Source organism: Sciurus vulgaris, assembly GCF_902686455.1.
Source record: "Sciurus vulgaris genome assembly, chromosome: 8".
NCBI lineage: Eukaryota > Metazoa > Chordata > Mammalia > Rodentia > Sciuridae > Sciurus > Sciurus vulgaris.
The window spans coordinates 29472442-29493495 of NC_136468.1; positions in this window are offsets into that span (position 1 = coordinate 29472442).

The window sequence follows — 21054 nt, forward strand, 5'->3', positions numbered from 1 at the left end:
CAGAATAGCTCTCTGTGACAGGCACACAGGTCCTGGTGCTCAGCCCTCAGGACTGCCTGGAAGAGAAGTGCCTAACCAGGAATTTGAAAGGGCAATGGCAAGAGAATTTAAGTTTGGAGATTAAATCAGAGACCAGAGATTGTGGGGTTCACATGTGACATAAGGGACTAAGATCAGGTTCCTACATCACACTAGTGGAACCCAGAAGAGATTCCCAGGGTGCAGCCTTCCTACATGGACTGTTGATTGCTATACCCATCTCCAGGAGTTCTGTCTCCAAGACTAATACTCCCACCCTAGAAATACACACCATCCTGAAGGTGGAGCTACCATCAAACTCCAGACAATACCACCTATCAGTTGAAAAGGGAAGCTGAGGAACTCTTGAACTCCAAGGGAAACATTGTTTAGTTTTCCATCAGAGATTTATTTTCTTTTCTCTCTCATGTCTCTACCATTTTGAAACCAAATATTTTTCATGCATCAGTTTATTGAGGACTGGGATATCTAAATATTATATTACAGTTTTGTTGGATATTCTCTTATTTTTATATTTTGTCTTTTTTTGTTCTTATTTAATATGTATTATCTTGTCACTTATATGTTTCCCTGGATTCTATTTCTTTCTTTTATCCTGCTAACAGTCAACTGCTATCGATTCCTTTTTCACTCTTCCTCTATTCCTTTACTTCTGTCTTCTCTCTTCCTTCCTCATAAACATCCCATCCTACACCACTTCTATTCTTTCTTTGTTCATCAATATAAATTGTAAACCCTTATGCAAACTTACTGCTGATATTGTAAACAATAATTGAACACATCATCTCTCTTTATTGCGATAAAACTGTAGATGTCTTAACAGTATCTATTTAGTTTAAGGCTGTATATTGTTTGCATTGTGTGCAAACAATATTGGTCTCACCCTTAAAGATGAAAACATTCAGGGACACTATAAGACTATATATAGGATTGAAACTCTACTGCCTCAGATACACATTGCTAGATGGGAAGACTCACAAACAACATGAAAAAAGGGAACAAAGTGCCCCCCAAAACCAAGATGCTCCAATAATAGAATCCATTGACAACACAGTAGAAGAAATGTCAGAGAAGGAGTTTAGAAGATATATAGTTAAATTGATCTGTAATATAAAGAACAATGTAAAGAGTGAAATCATAGAAAAATTTCAGGAGGTGAAAAATCACTTCATTAAAGAGATAGAGATTTTGAAAAGAAATCAAGCAAAAATCCATTAAATGAAGGAATCAATAAACCAAATTAAAAATTCAATGGAAAGTATCAGCAATAGACTAGATCACTAGGAAGACATAACTTCAGACTATGAAATAAAAACCTTTCATGATAAACAAAAGCTAAAGAATTCACAAGTAGAAACCTTGCACTATGGAACATTCTCAGCAAAATATTTCATAAAAATGAAATTAAAAATAAATTGAAAACCAGCAAAGGGAGGAACTACATTAAAGGCGTAGTCAATCAAAGGAGAAATTTAGTTAAATTAAAAGCCAGAAAAAAACTAAAATGACTGTGAATACAAATCACATCTCAATTATGACCTTAAATGCTAATGACCTAAACTCATCAATTAAAAGACATAAACTGGCAGATTGGATTAATAAACAAGACCCAACAATATGCTATCTCCAAAATATTCACTTCATAGGCAAAGACATCTACAGACTGAAGGCAAAAGGATGGTAAAAAACATATCACTCATATATAATGCGTAAACAAGCAGGAATCTCTATCCTCATATCAGATAAAGTGAACTTCAAGCCAAAACTAATCAGAAGGGACAAAGAAGAACATTTCATGCTGCTTAAGGGAATGATACATCAGTAAGACATAGTAATCATAAACATTTATGCCCTAAACAATGGAGCACCTGTTTACATCAAACTCTCCTCAATTTCAAGGAACAAATAGATCACAACAAAATAATAGCAGGTGATTTTAACACACCTCTCTCACTACTGGATAGATCTTCCAAACAAAAATTAAACAAAGAAACTATAGAACTAAACACTACAATCAATAATTTAGACTTAACAGACCTACATAGAATATTTCATCCATCAACAAGCAAATACACTTTTCTTCTTAGTAGCACATGGATCCTTCTCTAAAATAGACTATATCTTATGTCACAAAGCAACTCTAAGCAAATACAAAAATAAAAATAGAGATAATGCCCTGCATTCTATTAGATGATAATGGACTAAAATTAAAAATCAACAATAAAAAAATGAAGCTACTTTAACACCTGGAGACTAAATAACACATTATTCAATGATGAATGAGTAGTAGAAGAAATCGGGGATGAAATAAAAAAAATACTTAGAGGTAAATAAGAATAGTGATATATCAAAACCTCTGGGACACAATGAAGGCAGTTCTGAGAGGAAAGTTCATTTCACTGAGCTCATTCATTAAAAGAATAGAAAGTCAATGAATAATGACCTAGCATTACATCTCAAAACCCTAGAAGAAAGAAGAGCATAACAACACCAAAAGACAAGAAATCGGAGCTGAAATCAATGAAATTAAAACAAAAGAAACAATTCAAAAAATTGACAAAACAAAAAGTTGGTTCTTTGAAAAAATAAACAAAACTGATAAACCCTTAGCCATGCTAATGAAGAGAGAGAGAAAACTTAAATCACTAAAATTCATGATGAAAAAGAAACAATTATGACATACACTACTGAAATATAGAAGATCATCAGAAACTATTTAGAAAATTTATACTCCAATAAAATAGAAAATCTTGAGGACATTGCCAAATTTCTAGAGGCATTCGATCTACCCAAATTGAATCAGAAGGACATACACAATTTAAACAGATCAATTTCAAGCAATGAAGTAGAAGATGCTATCAAACGCCTACCAATCAAGAAAAACCCAGGATCAGGCAGATTCTCAGCCAACTTCTACAAGACCTTCAAAGAATTAACACCAATTCTACTCAAATTATTTCATGAAATAGAAAAGAAGGGAACCCTTCCAAATTCATTCTATGAGTCTAGTATCACTCTGATAACAAAATCAGACAAAGACATCAAGGAAAGAAAACTTGAGACCAATTTCCCTGATGAACATATATGCTAAAATTCTCAATAAAATTCTGGAAAATTGCATACAAAAACATATTTAAAAAAAAAAAAAAAGTAATGCCAGGGATACCCACTGATTCATTTATCTCCCCATGTGCTGAGGGTAGGAACAGACTGATGTTGTACTCTTCCCTGTCTTACCCAGATTTTCTTAATTCTTTTTCTGACCAAATTGTCTGCAACCTAAATGTATTGCTCCCTTCCTACTCAAGTTAGTTTAACAAATAGTATGGTATGTACCATTTGATGAATGGATGTGAGGGTAAGAAGCAATAAAGACAGACATATGGGTATACACTTCCTAGATATTTTGTCTACAACAACTACCAATTATTAATACTAATAGCATCAGTGTGGGAGATTTTGTGATAGTGAGTTGGGAAAGATTTTTAAAAATAAAAGTAAATTAATAAAAAACAGCATTCCATAATTGAAAATAGTACTATTTCATGATAGCATTAACCCTTTATTTTGCTCAGCTTGTCGAAAGGAAGAAGCCATTAGGTTTCGTTGTTGCATGGCCCCCTCCCATCCAAGATCTCAAGTCTGTATGAAATGAAAACAAATACTCTTTATAAAAATGTTTGGAATGCCCACTCTTCACTCTTTATTTCAAAAAAGATTAAAAACTGAATTTGATACGGAATGATCTCAAGTATATAAAAGGAGGAATATGTGTTAAAACTAAGCTGCTGCTTTGCAAAGTGTTTAAATTACAAAATAATCCAAAACTGCATAAACTATCCTAGTAAAACAAAAGCTCCTCACCCTCCTCTGTGTCACTAGCAACGCCTGCATTATTTAGTGAAAAAGAATTCACTCAACCACCAGGGCAAGTAATGTGCACTCATCAAGCGAAACCAGAAGGGAGGGAGTGATATTTCATCCATGATTTCAGCACATATTGTAGAACAAGGGAGGTCTGCCCAACCTGCTCATGTAACAGGAGCAGGGAGAGCTGTCCATGGTACAAGAGTTCTCACTCTTTCCTTATGGGAATGCAAGCCAGCTAATCTTTTGGTGCTTTTTAATAACCATAAAAGATGATGCATTAACCCTCTGTGCCTCTGCTGCTGTTGAGATTATAAATAAAATAATAAATTATAAGTGCTTTTACAATTATACAACAATTATAAAAAGTAAATTTCATTTCAGAGTAAATACCTCTATTCAAGTATAGTTAGCTTATTAAGGTAGAATCACAAAGGTGTGCCACATTTCAAATTATCAAGGACCTAGTAACCATTTACTGTCTACTTTTTTCTATGTGCCAAGTGCTTTAGCCAAAATATTTCATTGCTTTATCTACAAAAAAAAAAAAAATTTAAAGAGACTCAAAAAACGAAAGTGTAAATACCCACAAAATGAATGCTTCTGAGGCTAGTTTTAAATTCAGTACCTACAAGCATTGAAATACAAATGACTCTCAAATATTCTTTTGGTTTTTTGTTTGTTATTAAAAATAAAACACATAAAAACAAAATTTAGATAATAGTCTCCATCTTCCGCAAAATATTACTTAGGTCAATATTTATACTGCTTAAATACAATATTCCAAATAATAAGTCATAACTCTCATACAGATATAAAATGAACAAGTGACAAAGATTTTAATTCATTAGTGAGGAAATTAGAACAAGACATACATATATAAAGGCAACTAGAAATACTGAAATACATTTGCTACTATTCCCTCTCCTATAGGGTAATAAAATGTGAAACTTAGAATCATCTTTTCTACAGAGTATAAATCACCTTGAACAAGAATAATTTGCAATAAACCTTAATATTTTGCCCTGCCAGAGTTATATAAATCAAGTTAGTAACCGAAAAACAATCAGAGGTGTGTGCCGTATAAAATCAGTTAATTCCCCCAAAGATCTACTAGATCGTGCTCAGAAGTCCACCCAAAGGACACCCAAGAGATTGCCCATTTCTTAGTCTGATAAATTTTGCTTAACAGTATCTATGAAACAAAAGATTAAAAAAGTGTTATTTGTACGTACCCTTTCTTCCTTATTAACATGTTTTTTTTTTTCTTAAATACGAGTTTAAACCCCATTGACTAAGAAATTAGAATATTTGATTGCTATTTGGTTGTTAAATTTTCTAAAATGTTTTAGGAGCAAATTATATTAAAAGTCCCTATAAAGCAATCATTTTAAAACTATAAATAAATGGAAGATAATGAGAGTTGAGTAAGGGGACCAAGGGGAGGAAGCAGGGAAGGGAAAGGGAAGTACTGGGGATTGAAGTGGAACAAATTATATTCCATGCATGTATAATTGTGTCACAGTGAATCCCAAGATTATTTATAACTATAACGCACTAATAAAAATATTAAAAGGTCCCTATAATGATGGCTTTAAGATGATTAAAACTGGATCTTTCCAGGAAATAACTCATGCATATCGACACAGGACTTTATCCCAAATCAACGTTTTGCTATTGTTGCTGTTGTCATTTTGTTTTATTTTATATTCTATATCTGTCGGGGTTAAATGCAATTTGCATTTGGTTTTAAATCTACCTTTCCTTAGATCTTCCATTCCATGTGATTTTTTATTACATTTATACAGTTCAATAACTTTGATTTCATTTGTGTTTCCAGTTGCCTCAAACAGCACAATTAATTGGCTTGGCTTTCTCTCCTGCTGGAAAGTAAACTCCATTCAGCAGGGTTGTTCTCTTATTTAATGCTGAACCCCCAGTGAACCTGCTGAGGGTAAGGGCTCAATAAACATCTGCTAAGTGAGTGAATATGTTGGCCATGCTGCATTCTGAATAGTTTCCCATAAAACCAACTTTTCAGCATTTCAGCATTCAACTGTTATTCAATATTTAATATTTTCAATCACTCATTTTATTGTAATGTAGACATACAATTCACAATTAAATAATCGTAGAGCTAAGAACATTAAGTTAATGCACAAAAGTTAACTTCATTCTGCATTTTTTTTTTTCTGGTGAGCACAGGAATAAGCTTTGATGCTAAGTAACTGAAATTAAATGTTTTTAAGTCTCTATCTTTAAAAGATTATTACAAATCAAATCACTCACTAATTACATAACTCCTTCACAAGGTAAAAAATAAATGCATTAGTAGAAAATAATAAAATTTATCCTTTAATATCCTAGCTTTTTCTTTTATCAGAATTTGGTTTAAAAGGAAAGAAAATATTAACAACTAAGACAAAAAAGGCAAAGACTTGTTTTTTTATTAAATCTAAAGAATGCCATGGAATCAGACAAAGATAAGTCAGTGCTTCATAATTCTGCTTGTGGTAAATGATAGTTGAGAATTTGAATTCAGAATTATAGCACTAACTTCTACAATACTTGCAGATTTAAAAAATTAAGTTCATCAGATTAATTAGAAAGACTGAAAAGCACTCTTAATATTTTAGAAGCATGAAGATACTTGTTGAATAACTCTGAGTTACCAAGGGTCTATATGTAAAATCATCCCATTCCTTGAGCATTCATTTAATCCTGCCTGAGACAGACTTAAATGTGTATGTAACAAGGAGAAATTTTTTCCTGCTATAGTTAAAAATATTTCTTCCAGGTATGAATCACATATTCTTTCATGTTAGGAATGCTAAGGTTATTCTTGCAAAAAGGATTCATGCTCACTGTAAAGAATAAAACAAAATACACAAATCCAGTGTATCACAAATAATCTTCATTAATATGACAGAATTGCCATTCCAGAAATTCTCCTACACAATGCATATGCACAAGACAGACAGACATAAATAATTTTACAAGACTTCAGTCATATTCCAAATACTACATTGTAATAAAAATGATCATTCTAATTTCTGAATTAAACAGAAGGGAGGGGAACTGCAAGTCAAACTGGAAGAATCTGAACTTCACATCAATGTCTCTGCACATTATTTCCTAAATCTAGGATGAGTAGTATACTTATGTTCAAAGTCTAGTTTTGGTGGCATCCGTTGGTCTGAATCCATTCCCCTGGAGTGAAGGGTGCCTTCTCAAGCATGGTGGCTTAATGCTTTGTCTGTCCCATTCATTGAGCTTATCATTTCTGAGATGACTGCTATCCTTCACATACTCTGTCCCTCCCCACTTGAAAGAGAAGCCAGTGCAGGCAGGAGTACCAGCTACCTTAGTTCAAACCCCAGCTTCTCCTCTTCCCACTAGCCATGCCATTTCACTTCTTGAGGCCTGAGACTTTTCAGGTGAGAAATGAAGAAATTATGACTCCTATTGTGTTGATCATTAGATAAGGATATGTGTGGGGCACTTAAGAAGTACCCATGACATTAGTAATTGCTTAGTGATCTTAGCATTTTACCTATGATATCGATTGATCTATTATCATCTCTTATTCACTCTCTCTCATGAATCTTCTCCTGGAGTGTTTCCTTCAGAAAACAGTACACTCAAATGGGGGTGATTTGAGGAGACTTTAAGACAGAAAATGTTTATAAAAGTGTGAGAAGAAAATCACAAAGGATAGCACAGTAACAGAAGGTAGGCGTTGGGGTGGGTTATTACTTGCCCTGGACCTCAAGTGTGAAGTGGTTCTAGAAACCCAAAGAGAAATTCAGAAAGTGAGTGGTGGTGAGACCCACTGGGAGTTGAGAAAGAGAACACCACGTGGTGAGCACCTACAGTTTGGAGAGGGAGGCAGTCAACTCGCCCCGATTTGTGAGGGGCAAGCTGGATGTAAAATGCCAGACCTCATTCTTCTACCTGATTCCGGTCTCAGGCAGGTACTTCCCTCTAGCCAACTCAACCAGAAGTCCGTCAACAAGGGATCTTTGAAGTATGTAGCTTATTCTAATTGGCCCCTCAGGTTGTGACACAATGATAGTCAAGTGGAAACCATCCAGAGTAGTGAGTTGCTTTATTTTTTTATTACATTCCCTTCCTCACTATCTATAATTCATTAATTCTGAGTGGTTGTTACTTAGGGTCTCAATTAGTTTCCTTCACTCTCCTATCTCCTTTCTTATCCTCTGTCGTTGTTCTATCATCTAGTATCTAATCCTAAAATATGTTATATTCACATTTGTATCTCATCCTATATTTTATTAAATTTATATTGTCATTATAATATGTTCTATGGGACTTTTAAGGAAGATGTTCCCCAGGTGACCTTTTCTTCAGAAAGTTCTACACTCTTCTTTGACATATTGATATTGATTTTCATTTGTTATGTTTTCCACAATTATCATACAACTGATTTTCATCATAGTTGGCTTAAAATTTCTGTCTGCTCTGACATAGCACAGCTAAATTCTCTGAGGTAGTCCCATGGGTTATAACTGGTGTCTTGTATTCAACAGTTGTGGGAAGTGACAGTGGGAAATGGGGAAGAAGGAAAGGTCATTCCAAAGGTATGTGCACCTCTCATCGAGGGAACTTGGTTCTGTTCTTCCTCTGCTGGTTCGAGTGTCAAAGGTACCCTGAGGGTGCAGATCTTTCCAAATGACCTAGAATCAAGCCTTGACAACAGTTGTTTAGACCCAACTGCTTTGTCTACATCTCCCCACCATCTATGTCTGCTCTCCCTCATCTGAAATTGGCAACAAAGGAGAAAATTACCTCAGTCACCTTTCTGTAAATAACAGACTATTCATGAGAATTTGCAGGCTGCTGCCACTCACCCAGACTGCTTTTAGAAGGTGTAAAAGTGAGGGTGAGTCTGCTCTAAATTCTTGGACTGTGCCCTCATTACCACCTCTCGAGATTTAAGGCATCTGGGTAACACACTTCCTGTTTATCACAGCTAGCTCATCTCATTTTCGCTATGTGAAGACATTTTTTTCTTTTCATTAAAAATTGACCATTTATATGTGTGTATACATATATATGTATGCATATATATTATATATACTTATGTGTGTCTGTATACATGTGTATATATGCATGTATATACTATATGATAGGTATATATGTGTATGTATGTATTTATGTATGTGTTATACATATATGTATATATGATACATACATATATACATACGTATAGTGTATATAAGTACACATACGCATGCCTATAGTAGAAGTTAACTATATATATGTATATATATATGTATGTACGTATGTATACTCCACCAGTTCTGACCACATTATATCAATAGCTAATGAAAGTATCTGGCTGTGGCTGTAGCTCAGTGGCAGAGCACTTGCCTTTCATGTGTGAGAAACTGGGTTTGATCCTCAGCACCACATAAATAAATTTTTTAAAAAGTATTAAAAAAAAGAAAGTAAATATCAAAATACAAATATATGCACATTTGAATCATTGTGACAATTCCTTTAGGTGGGATTGGAAACAGGGAATGGATTGTTTTTTATTAATTTTTACAAATACCTTGGAGTTTAATCTCTTTTTCTCTAAATAAGAATGATTTGGAGAAAAATAGAAAAAAGTCATATCAATATAATTAGTATTTTTGTAGGTAACAATGTTAATTTTTTTTAATCAAACGGAGATGAAATGATGACTATAGCTACACTTTGGGAGGTTTATGAAAGGGAAGACATTCCTAGGCATGAGCTTAGCTGCAGGCAAGACGAGTGAGAGAGGACACTCTTTTCAAATGGGTTGCTTAAGGTACTTCACAAGTCAGAAGAACTTGACAAATATTTACTGGTTGATTAAAGCTCATAACTTAAACTCCTGGCACCTCATAGATTCTGAAACTCCACATGTTCTAATTATGTTTCCCAAGTCACTGAAAAATGTGTGTCAAGTAGCCTTGTTTTCGTGTGGCACAGAAGTCACTCTACCCGATCACTATTATTGGAATTTTTCTATGGCCCTGGGCAGACTTGCTACATCCTATTCATCACAGCAACCAAATAATCAACCTGTTCCCTGTGGTTTATCAGAGAAGCACTGGCTGTGCTGAGGGCAGAGAGACAAAGATGGGGAGGGAGTTATTAATAATGATTAATTATTTATTACAGTGCTGACACAGGGCTCCTGATGGAGATGGCACAGACTCAGAGACACACTGCACTCTGCCTGGAGGACTGACATATAAGTGAGATAGGAAATGCAGACATGAAATAAGCCTTGTCACACAGGAGGTTGTAGCTTATAATTCCAAAACTTTTCTGGCATAAGTTTCATTTTTAAAAGTAACTGAGGGCATATTCTATACTAGTGACAAATGACCTTCCAATATGCAGAAATTTAGATACAATGCAATATAACCTCTTAAAACAACTTGAAATATGAACGTCTATATTAAATCACACAAATATGTTGACTACAGTGTCAAAGATGGTGTTTGATTACTACCTTTTGCTTCTTATTCATATTCATTTGACTTCATTTTTATCTGAAATGAGGGTGGGTTTCATTAATGCAGTTTATAAGACTAAGGTACATGTTGGCCCTAGACAGGCTGAAAGTAATATTCCAGCACCTTTGTTAGCAATTTCTGCCCCAAGATCTGTGACAGAAATGTAAAAGGCATGGACTCTAAGAACTTTTGAAAATAAGATTCTCTGAGGAAAGTGCTAGATCAGGGTAATGAGTTTCTTAGGAATTCTTTAGGCCTGCCTGGTTCTGTTATGCCTGAATGAACACTCTCATAGACATCATTTTGGGATTTGGGGAAGAGGGATGTGATGACATAGAAGCAATAGAAAAGCAGAAAAGTTGGGCTAGGGATATAGCTCAGTTGGTAGAGTGCTTGTCTCACAAGCATAAGGCCCTGGGTTCAATCCCCAGCATGGCACACACACACACACAAAAAAAAAAAAAAAAAAAAAAGTTGTCATTCTTAAATCTGGTGCAATCTCTTGGAGTAGCTTGGAAATGTGCATAGAGGCCTTAAAACATTCACTTTCCATTAGAGGAGCTCTGGTCCTCCCAGTGGAAACTGAGGCCCTATTTTATATTTTTTCCAGTCTTGTTGATCTAAACACATTCTTCAAATTGCCCTTGGGAATAGTTAAGAACTGGAGATGAAAACAGTACTTTTGAAAAGATTACCTTGGCAAGAAGACACATCATCAGCAACAGCAAAATACATGGGTTGCTCATGCAGCTGGGCATCCAGAATGACTGCCAACATCTTGTGGCATTCTTTGGCCTTGCTATGTTCCTTTTCTCTAACTTGAAGGGATATCAGCTTTTGGATCATCAAGAATTCTTATACTACTGATTGAAGAGAGTCATATGTAAGTTCTTTCTGCCAACATCAGACATAACTTGGGAGGTCAAATATTTCAAAGCCTCTGAGGTTATGCTCATTGAAGAACACAATTCCCTCCCTTCACCACACTACTGACACTTCATTCTACGTCCGCTCTGCATTTTGTTCACCTGGGAACTAAATTGATTACATCTTGTTGGGTTGTCTGGGTGAGCTATCACCACCATCAAAGCAGTTCTCTGTACCATGTTTTAAATCCAAGCCTCTCAGTCTCTGCATTACATCTCAAGTGTACTACAGCATCAGCTCTGTAATTGCAGTGACTGCTATTTCTATTACCAACTCTGCCCTTAGCCAGTAGAGCACTCACCAGCAACTGGCCACTTCTCTCTAAGGCTTCCTCTACATTATGAAAATGTAGCTGAGCTGTACTTGATCCAGGTCTAATTCTACCTCAATGGACTTTCTTGATAAAATGCTAAATATAATTACTTTTAAGAGGATAAATATTAGAGTACTGCAGCCCCCTTATAAGAAAATGTAGCACAATTTCTAAAAGCAAATTAATTCACATTAATATACGATTATAACTTTTAATAAAATTAAAGTGACCACCAATCGAGGGTGAAGAAGATTTATTGGGTACCCAATGATAATTTTGTTATTGGCTTTAAAGACTCACCTCATGAAATAGAGAAGATTTGGGCTACAGATTTAAAATACTAAAAGGTGCATAAAATTGACCTTGGGAAAAATGATGTTTTCAGTAGCATAAAGACCTTCTATTAGATGTTATAACTTAGAAAGAACCACAGAGAGATTTTCCAAAACAAAATGTAGCTGCAGAATTTATCAATATTTGACAAAGGTTGTTTTCATTACAGGACTGAAATTACTGTGAAGTCAGGCTTGGATTTGAAATCTTACCCTCAGGTATTGTTTAATAATACAGGTACTAGAACAACATAGGCCATTTTCACGATCCCTAAAATTTCCCTCTTTCCTCTTCTTAGCTATTTTCTAATTCCTCAGTGGATCTGCTGCTCCATTTATTTTTCACCACAAATTAATTTTGTGTTCAGTTTCTTCTGTTCAGCATAAGGTCTGTGAATTTCACCTAAGTTGTTACATATATCAGTAATCCTTTTTATTACTGTGAAATATCTATCATTCATATTAAATATGAATATAATACAATGTGCTTATCCACTCACCGCTCCTGGATACTTCAGTTGCTTCCAAATTTGGGCCAATAAAACTGAAGATATTATGAATATTCTTGTAAAGGATTTTTTTTTTTTTGTGAATCTATGTGTTTATTTTTCTAGACTAATTACTTCAGAGTTAGATTGCTGTGTCACAGTGTAGTTATATGTGTGAAATAGTAAATTGCCAAACAGTTTTTCTAAGTGGGTGAGTGTTTTGAATTTTTATTCCCACTGGTCATATGGTCCAGTTGTTCTAGGTACTTACCAATATTTGATAGTATATGCCTTTTTATTTTTACCCATTTTAAGGATATAGAGGTACTTTATTATGGCTTTATTTTGTATCTCACTAATAACCTATGGTGTTGAACAGCTTTTTGTGTCCCTGCTGGTCATTTATACATCTTATTTCATAAAATGTCTTTTCCAAGCCATTTTAATGATATTATATTTTTAAATATTAAATTGTAGCTATTAGTCATACATCTAGATACATATTATTTTTCAGATATATTTAGTGTGAATAGTTTCCCACTGTTTGGCTTGCTTTTTCATTTCCTAATGATATAAATAAAAAATGGATGATCAAAAATGTTTCATTTTATGAAGTACAATTTATGACTTTTTAAATGTTCTGCTAAGAAGCTGTTTCCTATTCCAAGGTTGTAAAGATATTCACTTATGCCATCTTCTAAAAGATTGAAATTTTAGCTTTTCAGTTTAGGTTTGTGGAAATTGCATTCCAACTTTGTTGTTATTTTTTAAATATGCAAATTAAGTAATAAAAAGGCTTGTCTTTGAAATGCACAAACTGAATGGTAGTTGTTAAGAGGATCTGTGTGGAGATTAGCAACATCAAAAGACAAGTTTATATGCAAAAAAGAAAGCCCATGTTGTGAAAAATCTAAAATCTTTCCCAGACACCCAAAATTATTTTACAGTAGATATTATTTTGATGCTTTTTATAAAGAACCTGGAAGTTAGTGGATGATTCAGAGCCAGAAACCCTGGATGTGTTTCTTGGTTTTGCTGAATCACCTTCCATGGCATCACATGGGATGTTTCACCTCCATTAACACAAGGAGGCGCCACTTCATGTTGGCTCACGCATGTCAACTCAGGAGGCCAAGGCAGGAGGATTGCAAGTTCAAGGGCAGCTGCAACAACTTATATTGAGATAACAAATTTTAAAAAATAAAAAATTGGCTGAGGATGGGCTGGGGTTGTGGCTCAGTGGCAGAGCACTTGCCTAGCATGTGTGAGGCACTGGGTTTGATTCTCAGCACCACAGAAATAAATAAAATAAATGTTCATTGACAAAACTAAAAAAACATATTTAAAAAAATTGGCTGAGGATGTGGCTTGGTGGTCAAGTGCCCCTGGGTCAATCCTCAGTACCCAAAAAATAAATGAATAAAATAATCAGGATTATAGAAGGAATCAATCAAATTCAGTATGGAGAAATTTGCTGACTTGCTAGCCATCCCTACATCCCTGACCTGGTATGACCATTCAACATGACAGAACAGCACTTCCACACAATGTATTTTGAGTCATGTAGCTGTCCCATGAAATAACCAGGGCAGATGGTGTCACCATTTCACAGAAAACAAAGTAGAGGTCTTCTGAAAGATGTTAAACTACTAAAGGTTCCAAGAGATTGGTGGTGTAGGTTAAAAACTTAGTGAAAAACCAAAGACTTGAACTGACACCTACCAACATTATCATGTGCTCTCTACATACCAGGCAGCATAAATCCATTTAAATTCAAATATGGGGACCTAATGTTTTCGGCTTAGTCCACTGTGGCAGGAGAGTTCTTTTTATCAACATCCATGACCATGGTATACAGGTATACTGAATTCCATCGACATCTGTATTTAAAAGCACGTATGTAAATTAATGCATCTGGCGTTTGAGTATTTACTACATGCAGTACTCATCTATACAGGGAATTTGAAGTAGTAGAAGTCATAACACTGGCCTTTGTGGATTGTTTCCCACAGAAATAACTATAGTATTAGGGATATACAACGAGTTTTACAAAAATGTTCAAATCAATCAGAATTATAACAATTCAGACAAAAGAAAGTTTACTTTTGAATGCCATGAGGCTATGTCATTGAGATAAGTGAGGAATTTGTCCTTATGTCGATAGGACTTCGAAAACTGTTTGTATTCCCATAAAACTAAACAAAATTTTTATGAGTTGAATTATTTGCCACAAAAATTTGAATCTAATTGAGCATCACAATTTTAATCCTTCCTCAATTCTGTAAAAACACCATATGGAAGTTTATAAACTGCTCTGATTATTGGTTTTGCTATAATTATTCCCAAAAGAATTGGGTGGAGATGGAAATTATAACAAAATAGATTTTTAAAAAACCTTTTCAAGACAGAAAACATCACAATGACAGAGTTGAGAAGAGTTGTTTTAGTTAGTAACTATACAACTCTGACAAGGATCTCTTTGCCCTAAATCCTTCCTTTGTAAAACAGCAAAAATAATGCCTAATCTGAAATAAATGTAAGAATTACAAATTATGTATATAAAATAACCAGCACACATTAACTCCTCAGTAAATGACAACTATTATTACAAAATTAACCTATTTAAACTTCAAAAATCAGCATCACAGGTAATCAGTAAATAGATTCTTGTAATGAATCTATTTACAGCACTGCATAGAAATGATTTTGCTAGGTGTTACTTAAAGATAAAACGCAAAAAGATTAGTCTTCTCTCCCAATTTCCATCCACACTCAAACATGAAAAATGACCTAGGAGAAAGAACAAAAAGGCAAGGTAATTTCACATTTTTCAGTAAAGTCATATTTATGCATCCTTTGTTACATTTACTACCAGGCACTTCTGTTAACTTACTAAGGCTCCCACAACAACACAATAGAGACTGGGTGACTCAAACAACAAAAATCTATTTCCTCAAAGTCCTGAAGGATAGAAGTCCAAGCAGGAGCAAGGCCTTGGCAAGGCTGGTTTCATCCTTGGGGCTCCTTCCTTGGCTTGCACGTGGTTGATGCTACCTCTGTCTTCACATGGTCCTTCCCCCACGTGTCTATACCCTAATCTCTTCTTCTTATAAGGATGCCAAACATAATGGAGCAAGGCCCACCCATTTATCCTCATTTAACTTTAATTACATCTTTGAAGCTCTATTTCCAAACACAGACACATTCTGAGGTATTAGAGGTGAGGATCCCAACACATGAATTTTAGAAGGACATAGTTCAGTCCATTACAGGGCTAGATAAGCTTCACTACAAATAATTGCTTTGAAAAACATTTTTCTAATTGTTCCTGTTATGCATTGACCTTATTTCCAAGAATATTTTTATACTCCTATTTTTTTAAAAGTCCATTTTCTTTAATTTCTTCCTTTCTAATCCTTTAATTGCTTGCTGTTTTCTTATTACACTAGTTAAAAGCTCAAGGCAACATTGAATAAGAACTGGAGAGAATGTAATCCTTATCTTTTTCCTGACTTTAAAAAAGAATGCTTTCTTCTCCTCCCCATTTAGCATGATACTTATTATAGATTCTTTCTGCATGACCTTTTTTGAGTTAAAGTTTCTATTACTGGTTTCCTAAGAGTTCTTATGAATTGGCATCGAGTTTTAACAGAAGAAACAGTAAGAGGTGTTATGTTCCCATTGTTAACATGCTATTGATTCATGTTTTCTCCATTAGTCTAATTCTCCAGAGTTAGACTAAATGACTCCAAAAAGCAAACTGTTAGCCTTCACATTTATGCAACTTATCCAGCTGAAAAGACAAATACTTAAGGGAAAATTACATGTTTATGATTTCCTTATGGAAATAGCATCCTTGTAAGCTTGAGAGTAAATTAAAAAAATAAACAGTAAATAAAAAGCTGCTGTAACTCCGACTCTTTAGGTGAGATATTAATATTCCACTCGGTATAGTGATTTGAGAATGTGGACTCTACTTCGGAAAGCCCCTCTTTACCACTTACCAGCTGTGGAACTTAAGGAATTAATTTCATCTTTCTGTGCCCCAATGTAAAAAGTCAATTATGGTGATAATGGTATGTATCCCATAAGATTGTTTCAAAATTGAGTCAAAATCTTTAAGTTGCTTAGAACTGAACCTGATACATAAGTGCTTAATGAATGTCAACTGCCATTATTTTTGCAGTGATCATGTGATAGGCAGGAATGAGTCCAAATCAAAAGCACACTGCCTTTCAAACGTGTCAGTATACCTCCACCAAAAATGTCCTGGCGTTCTTGCTAACATTGAAATGGTAATCCATCCAGTGATCCTTTCTCTGAGGGCGGGGCACATACTCGTGAAGCTAAGGTTGTATGAACTGTAAAGAGTCTTCCAGGATCCCAACTGCTGTCTCTAGACACCTCACTTTCTAATGGCTGTCAGCTGTCATATGAGGTGGAAAGAGGGGGATGACTCCCCCCTATTTTCATTTAAAAAAAAAAATCATATGACACTGCTGACAGGGATGCCTCTATACACGATGTCAACATACTGTCATAGCACAACCTGATGTTTTGAGGGGTTATCAGTTGCTGAGCGTAGGGAAGAGCCTGGCAGGAGACAGTCTGGATGTTTCTCCCAGGCACAATTTCTTAGCAGATGTTAAAGTGCCTAAGAAAGCTTGATCACTTGTCAGTATGTGAAGGAATCAGTCCAAGGTGGACAGTTTGTAAAAAGAAAATGGGATTGTGCTCCTGAAAACAGTGTATAAGCACATTTTAGAACCCTAATAAGGAAAGGGAAAAGAAAAATGAACTGATCATTTCCCAGAGTTTGATTTCTTTTTTCAGGCACTGAGCCTACGGACCTGCAACCATTTACAACTGAACGAGTGACTTTAATACGTGCACTCGAGGCATCTAAAGATGTAGCACATGTTCCAAATAAATGCCCTCAGAGATGGACATGTCACTTAGAAGACTTTCCCCATGAGTAATGTTACTGACACATGCCCTGACAAGGGCTTCCAGATATTTACCATCTCAAGTAGAAGACAAAGTCAACTGGTAGCAGAGCAAATAGTCTCAGTTCACTACAGAAAGAAGCCAAGTATTTTTCTCCAACTGAAACAACTAAATCAAAGAACAAAGGGTAAATCTTTGATCTCTACACTGTTTTTCCATTCAAGTTACCAAGGGTAATTTTGATAGGAAGAAACGTTCTCTCAGGCATGAAATGGTCGGATCATTTCTGTGGGAATAACTTAAGATGAGCACCTTTCTCTAGAAGACTATTGAGTAGATAGCACAGAATCCCACCTTAATCTGGAATCAGATAGTTAAAGTGAACTTACATGTCCATTGATCAAGAACTTGGGTGGGAGATGTGTTTCAGTGGTAGAGCACTTGCCTAGCATGTGTGAGGCTCTAGATTTGAGCCTCAGGATCATAAAAACAAATAAACAAATTATGGGTCAAGTACAAAGTTAAGTGTCAGAGACAAAAAGAGCATGGTCCCGTGGAGGCACGTGCCTGTGACTCCAGCTACTCGGGAGGCTGAGGCAGCATGATCACCAAGTTTTAGGCCAGCTTGGACAACTTGCAAGATTCTGTCTCAAAATAAAATGTTAAAAAACAGGATGAGGATGTAGCTCAGTGATAGATGCTTACCTAGCATGTGGAAAGCCCTATTTTCAATTCCCAATAGGGAAAAAATCAGAGGATGTTCATGTAAAGATATTGTGATACAGGACAGGAAATACACAAAGAGATTATTAAAAACAATGCAAAAGAGATGAGACCATTCACACAGAGGGTGATAAAGGAAAGGAGCCCCTCAGGCTGAGTCACCAAAGATGGCATCTAGCGTGGGAAACAGGTTCACCTCACATAACTAGTGAAGGATTGGTCAGTTTTCATAAGAACAGCTCTTTCCAAGTTTTGATCTCTTTCAAATTCCTTTGTTTTTGAACCATAATGATCACTTCATCCCAGAACTCCCTAAATAAATATTCTCTAAGAGGTAACAGTTTGAAATTATAATTTTAGGCAAAGGAACACAAGCTTATTCAACATAAAAGTCAATTGTCTGAGATGGATACGGAAGAAAATTTACCTATGTACCATGCTTTCAGAAACACGAAACCCTTTTCCTTGGTTATGAAGTTGAATGGTCTTGATTAAAAAGTTTGGATTTTCTGTGACTCTTCATAGAAAATTGTACACATGTACTTTTTCCATAGACATCAAAGCCCTCTTGTGTTTAGCTTTAATTTTGACCTAAATGTAATTTTTATGTGCCACAACTGTTTTTAAGTTCAGTTTTGTGCAAGACAACTATAAGTCTCATTGAGTTTGCAAAATTTATGATGAGACAGCATAGGAAAAAGAATCAACGTTCAAGAGCGATTGTTTCATACTCTTCCATCTCCAGCATTTATCATCATCTGTCTTCTTCATTTAGCAGATTCAATCAATTTCAGTATATTTCATTATATATACACAATCTATGTTTCTTTATTCATAAACTTTTGTTTATATGAACTTATTGCTGCTATCTTATCTCTAAAAATTTTGAACTGTGAAAATTGTTGGCTTATCTGATGTCAGGATAAAAGGCATTCACAGAGAAAGCATTTCTTAATTGTAACAACTCTTCATTAAATAGCATTTCTTTCTGGAAAAAAATTAAATTGTTAAGTAAAGAGGAAGTGTACAAAGTCTTAGAACATTCTTTGGATTAAGCCAGGCAAATAGAGAATTCAAATGTGCATGGAGAAGAGGAGTGGGGAGAAGATTTAGGATGCAGAGTCAGTTCAGGAAAAGAAGGTTTTTTAAAAGAAGACATGTTTTTTAAAAAGAGGACAAAAGGAAGATCTTATTGTTATTCCTGAGAGTATGATTTTACAATTCCAACTTTCTAAAGATCACTTTTAAAATAATATAGTAAATCCACTTTGATGACAGAAATTGTGCACAGACAGGATAAAAGACAAAGGGAAGGGAATTTTTCTAATATCCCCCATATTTCACAAATGAAAACTCATGCTTAGGGGATATCTCTAGGAACATAAACTGTTCTGGTTTGGATATGAGGTTACCCTCAAAAGCTCATGTGTGAACAATGCAAGAATGTTCAGAAGCAAAGTGATTAGATTATGAGTTGTAGCATGAGCAGTGGATTAATCCACTGATATGGATTAACTGTGTGGTAACTGCAGACATGTAGGGTGTGGCTGGAGGAAATAGGTCACTGGACTGGGGATGTGCTTTTGGGGTTTATCTTATTTCCCTGGTGAGCAAAGTTCTTTCTCTGCTTCCTGGTTGCCATGTCTTGAGCTGCTTTCCTGTATGAAATCCTCTGCCATGATGTTCTGTCTCACGTCAGGCCCAGAGTCATAGAGTCAGTCAACCATGGATGGAACTTCCAAAATACTGAGACAAAATAAACTTATACTCTTTTTATTGTTTTTTTTAAAATATTTTTTCTAGTTGTCAATGAACCTTTATTTAATTAATTTATTTATAGGTGGTGCTGAGAATAGAACCTGGTGCCTCGCACATGCTAGGCAAGTGCTCTACCACTGAGTCACAATCCCATCCCCCCCTTATTGTTCTTTACAGGTCTTTTGGTTATAGAAATGCAAAGCTAACTAAAATGGAAGCATACTTAGATTTTGCTTTTAGGTTGATATCACAATCAGATTAATTGGAAGTTAGAATGATCTGCTCTGGAAAAACAGAACTGACTCAAAACCACAGTTTTAGGGATGATGAAAGTACTGGTGCTGAACATAGATATGAATAGGTTGAAATTTTATTTCAAGAAAAGGTAGATATAAACTACTGCTCTTGGAATTTAGCTATATACTACTCTATACTATGTCTAGTTTATTTGTATTTGATTTGATTTGATTCAAAGTTTTATGAGTTTCTCTTTTTTGTGTCAGTTTATTAGCTTCTCTGGAATATGTAATTCATATACCAAGCCGAATTCTCTTTGCCTAGAACATAAGTATATAAGAGTCATTAATATTTGTTGGGTTAAATTGCACTTGCATATGAAAAAGTCACAAACTCAAAGCAGACAAGTGGACCTGATGGCTCTTTTTCGCAATCATCTTGTGTAAATTCATAACTGAAATGCCATCAAGAGGCTGTGACCTCCACTACGTTCCTGTTTGCAAGGTGGTGATCAGGGCAGAAGAGGGCAGAGCAGACAGGACCATATGGGATTCCAACCTGTGATGTAGGCCTCTTAAACAACAATGACCAGTAGAGTCTCCCAGCCACATGCCCATCTTTACACTTTACAGGAGAAGCAGCACTATGAACCACTTTTGTTTTTGTGCGATCACAATTAAGAAAGGCATTCCTTCCAATAGTGAAGTTTTTCAATCTGATTTTTCACACTTCTGAGAAACACTGTAAGCTAATTAATGGTCGCAAATAATGATGCCAACTAAAGTCTCAGCACGAAATCGCCATCTTCATGTCTTATCAAAATCCATTCTTTGTCATCTCTGTAAGAAATTAAAGATACTGTGAACCTATTCAAAAATTGAAGGACAGCTATCCTTTAATTTAAG